Source organism: Cenococcum geophilum, assembly GCF_001692895.1.
Source record: "Cenococcum geophilum 1.58 unplaced genomic scaffold K441scaffold_83, whole genome shotgun sequence".
In the NCBI taxonomy this organism is placed as follows: Eukaryota; Fungi; Ascomycota; class Dothideomycetes; order Gloniales; family Gloniaceae; genus Cenococcum; species Cenococcum geophilum.
Genome location: NW_027137641.1, coordinates 466,440 through 471,672, shown reverse-complemented (window position 1 = coordinate 471,672; position 5,233 = coordinate 466,440).

Here is a 5,233-nt window from a genome sequence, read left to right as displayed (position 1 = left end):
TTAAGGCAGTCGTTTAATTCTAGTTAAGAGATAGTAACGTTGTTTAATATGGTAAGACTTTAGATATAGCCATTATATTTAGCCTAGTCTCTTATTACTGCTAGCTATATATATAGCTCTCTCTTAGGTGCTTATAAAGCTTATTACCTAATTTAAATTGCCTCTTATATCTTTAACAGGTCCTCGCGTAAGCTACCAGCTGCAATATATTTGGTAACTCTAGTAACGATATAGATATTATATTTAGTAGCGTCGCGGTTATTATAACTAGTGCTAATATAGGCGGATCTAGTACCAATATAGGCTAGTATCTCTTAAGGGTTAAAAATACTAATTTGGTTAATTCTAGGGAATTTATAGGCTCTCTGTACATTAGCGCCCAGTGGCCCCCTAGTTATTTTATATAGTAGACTATTTCGCCTATTACTAGATAGTATAGCAAGTTCCGTCCTAAGTCGAAATAGATATCGTTAGTAATAGCCCTTAATAGTGCTATAATATTTATAAATATGGTAGGTACCAATGCTATATAGGATAGCTTTATTTTTAACTTCCCATTAGGTGTATTAACGGTAATTATTACTGTTCCATAAGCTTATATTTTTTCAAAATTTCTACTAGTATTTAGGTAACCGTCTTCTGCTGCTAGGTAGGAGAAGGTAAAGTCTTCTTTATTATTGCAGACGTGTATATTTACGCTAGGGTTAAGTATCTAGGTATTCTAGAGTTTAAATAGAGTTTAACTAGTACTAAATACAGCAGTATAGCTGGTCGGTGTTGTAGAAGGTAAGGTTTTGGAGTTAAAATTAATTATAAATTCTATATTCTTCTAATTATTCTTTACTTCCTATTCTTCTTTTTAAATTAATTTAATTATAGGTCTAACCCAAGGTATAGACGAGATTATTTTATCTATTTTCTTTTAAATATCTGGCCTTGGTTTCCATCCTTAAGGGCGCTTATATTTAATGATATAATAGTAGTTGCCGTATTAATGTATAAGGCCGTATATACATTTCTTATACTATTATATATCGGAATTAGAATCTAAATTGGAATTATTTTAAAGGGTTGCAAAGGCGGAGCTATTAGCAGTGGTAGTAGAGGACACCTACTGCATGCGGTAGTGCTCTTTAAATTCTTTAATTAGGTTAATAATAGATAGTGCGGCTTTGTCCTTCTGTTTTTTCCTAATAAGGTCTACTTCTAGAGCTCCTATAAAGCTAGAAGAAATGGGCTTAATAGCCCGAACGAAATCGTAGTGTGCCCTAAACCCCTATACGTTTAATAGCTCCAATTATTCCACAAGCTTATAGATATTCCGCTAGCTGTTTAACTATTTATTAATGCTCTGTGTTATATTATAGGCTTTTAAAGCCATATATTAATTAAGGACGTTATACTTTTAACCTAAGGTAGTAGGGGCTAATGCAGTCTTTAATGCTTAAAGCCGTTTGTATACCGTATTAAGGCCGTTAATAAGGGGAAGGTAGGCTACTAATGTGGTGCGAACAATATAGTTACTAATATCGTTTATAGCCTATTTTCGCTTCTAGTGTATTTATAGATCGTCCTTATATTTAGCGTATAGTTAATTATAGGCTATAAGTTGGTGTTGATCTAGCTAAGCTATTAATATAGCCGTAGGTAGTACGTCCTTTAGTAAGGGCCAATTTGGTAGTTCTAGCTTTAGAAGCTTGTCTTTCTTTTTAGCTAGGTTAACATACTGCCATACCTTATTAGTTTTGGCTGTGTTTTAAATAACAAAGAACTATTAAATCTAATTAGATGGCTAGTTGAGGATAAGGTTAACTTTTAATTCGTTTATAGTTGTTACTTTTAGAATTTATAGGGTTAGGCAGGGTCCAATTAGTGGCTTAGCGAAAACCTTATTTTAACGTTCCAAACTTTCGATTTAATTAGACGGTTCGTTCGTCGGTCGGGTACAGTCGTTAGTTAAGGTCAATCGTCCGTTCGTTTAATATCTAGTAGAGATTATCTACAGCTAATAGCTGTAGACTAGTTGTAGTGTTGGTTGCCTATAGCGTAATGGCTATAGACTAGTTGGTAGAGCGTCTGTAGTAAACTGGTTATTGTAGTAAACTGGTTCTCGTAGTATACTAGTTGTCTATAGTAGACTGGTTTAATATTTAAAGAAGCTTAAGACACTTGCAAAGGTAGTAGATTAATAGCTTAGTAAGCGCTAAATGTATAGATTAGATATAGTACGGTAGGTAGGCCAGGCTTATAACTATAAGCTTTGCAGCGTAGTAAATTAAATAAGTAACTTAATTATAAATCTATAGAAATTAAGTGGTATAAATACATAAAAAGTAGACCGAGTTGGTAAGCGAGTTAAGGGCTAGGCAACTAAAACAAGGTAGTACACTAGTGAGACAAATGACATTTTGATATAGTACTGGTAGTTGGTTACAGTAGAGAATAAATATGTATATTCTAAGGGGAATAGTAGAAAATTTATTAAAGATTTCTATAAGAGAATAATATAGGGATATAATAGAGTAATAGGCTTAGTGTTAAGACTTTAGGAATAGTATATTATTTATAGAATCTAGGGCTTAGCAAGAAAAGTTATAAAGGAATATTTAGATTGCTAGAGAAATAAGCTAATAAGGTATAGGCTATATAGAAAATTACAACCTATTAAAGTACTAGAAAGACTATAGGAAACAATATTATAGGACTTTATTATAAAGTTGCTAAAGTTAAAAGATCCTATTACTGGATCGGAGTATAATATAATCCTTATAATAGTGGACAAGTTAACTAAATAGGGCTACTTTGTAGTATGTATAAAAGAAATCTTAGTAAAAAATGTCGCTAGAATCTATATTAAAGAAGTGTTTATAAGACATAGAGTATTAAGTAAGATTATATTAGATAGGGATTTAAGATTTATAGTAGTATTTTAGGAGATATTCTTAGCGGAATAGGGAGTTAGAGTAGCAACTTTTACTATATATTATCTATAGACAGACAGACAGACGGAAAGATTAAATTATACATAGAATAATTGGGTATTGCTATTACTAGTTATATAGTTTATATATAATATAACACTATAAAAAGGTATAGAGATATTACTATTTTAGGCAAATTACGGGTATAGGCCTAAAATATCGTTATTACTATAATAAGCAAAGAAAATAAATGGTATAGTAAATAGAGAATGGAGACTTTAATAAATCTTTATAAGGACCTCTATTTTATAGCGAAATTAGTATAAAAAAAGATAAAAAAGTACTATAACGCTAAGAGATCTAAGGGACTAGATCTTAAAGAGGGGGATAAAGTATAGCTATTATATAAGAATTTCACGAGTTAATAACTAAGTAAGAAGTTAGATCACGTTAGACTAGGACTATTTAAAATTATAGCTAAGATTTTAGAAGTTACGTACAGACTTAACTTACTAGTAAAAATGAAGATTTACCCTATATAGCATATTTTAATACTAGAGCTAGCGTATAGAAACGTAGAGCTACTAGTTTATAAGAAAGACACGTATAGAGGATAAGAGGAAGATAAATAGTAAGTTTTAAAGATTATAGGTTATAAGAACATTAATAATAAAATATAGTATAAAGTAAAGTAGATAGGCTATAATAAAACCACCTAGGAACTACTATAGAACCTAAAAAACGCTATAGGAAAGGTATAGAAGTATTAAAAGAAAATGGGTTAGATAATATTAAGGAGAAGCTAAAAATAAAGGGATTAGTTAAAGGTAATAGACGAGCCGGATTATCTAAGGGATCCACTACTAGCATATTAGCTGTTTCCGCCTTAATTTAATTAGAATCCTTTTTAGTCTTATTAGCCTTAAGCTTACGGAGACCTTACTTAATAAGGCGAAACTCTTTAAAGCGTACCTTTTTATAACCCTTTTTAAGACAAAGTAACTAAATAGATATAGCTAGGTAAGTCTTAGTAGCTTATTACTAAGCTTCTATAACCTTTTACTCTACTTTATAAGAGTGATAAAGTTTATCTAGGGCTAGTAAGAGCTCCTTATTAAGCTTTACTATAGTAGATTAAATATAGGACCCTATAACAAATTAGATAAGGAAGTTAGAGACTTTAAAAACTAATAAGATATATATACTTAGTGTTAGAGACGGATTAAATATTATAGGATAATTGTATATTTACTTATATATACTTAGCATAGAAAAAAGGCTAGTAACTAGATAGAGCCGTAATTATAATATATACTAATATATACTAACTTCTTCTCTATATAATAAGAATAAGGAGACATAATTTTACTCAGTAAAAGAATTATTAAAATTATATAAGTATAACGCTTAGATATAGAGAATCTAATAAAAGGTATTAGGAATAATAAAGGTTACTAAATTAAAGATGGGAATGCTATACCTCTAATAGTTAACTTAGAGATATAAGATATCTTTAAGGATAAAGATAAAAAGGAGGGGGATAGTATTACGGACCTTATATTAGCAGTAGTAGAGTTACTAAGAAGAGATATAAATAGACTAATAGTAAAAGCACAGGAGGTACTAGAATTAGTTAAACTATAGAATAAGGGGTAACTAAGTTATATAGTGGATTATATTATAAGTTTAGAATATAGGATTTATATAACGAAGCCTTATAGCAGGAACTATAGTAGACTTATTAATAGGCTAGGTATATAGGTAAATAAGAAGTTAATAACGTAATAATAACTAGTAGAGTGGTTGCCTAACAGATTAACTCTAATTATATTCTAAGATTTACTATAAAGAAGAAAAACTATTTATAGAGACCATGTGTCCTTAAATATATAACTCCTCCCCATAGTAAAGGGTTTAGTACGTTAGTACGTTAGTATGTTAGTATATTACGTTCCTATATTCCCACGTTCCTACGTTCCGAACTTATAACGTAACTAGCTATATAACTTAGCTACCCTTTATCCCATAGCTTAATTGGTTCCAGTACCTCCTATACTATCTTAACTAACCCATTTATATCTATTCTTAATAGTCGCACTACTGTTAATATAAGGTCCGTAATACTATCCCCCTCCTTTTTATCTTTATCCTTAAAGATATCTCCTATCTCTAAGTTGTCTACTAGAGGTATAGTATTCCCGTCTTTAATTTAGTGACCTTTATTATTCCTAATACCTCTTATTAGATCTTTTACGTCTAATTATTATAACCGGCTAGTGACTTTTATTTTATTATTTAGTAAAGTTATACTA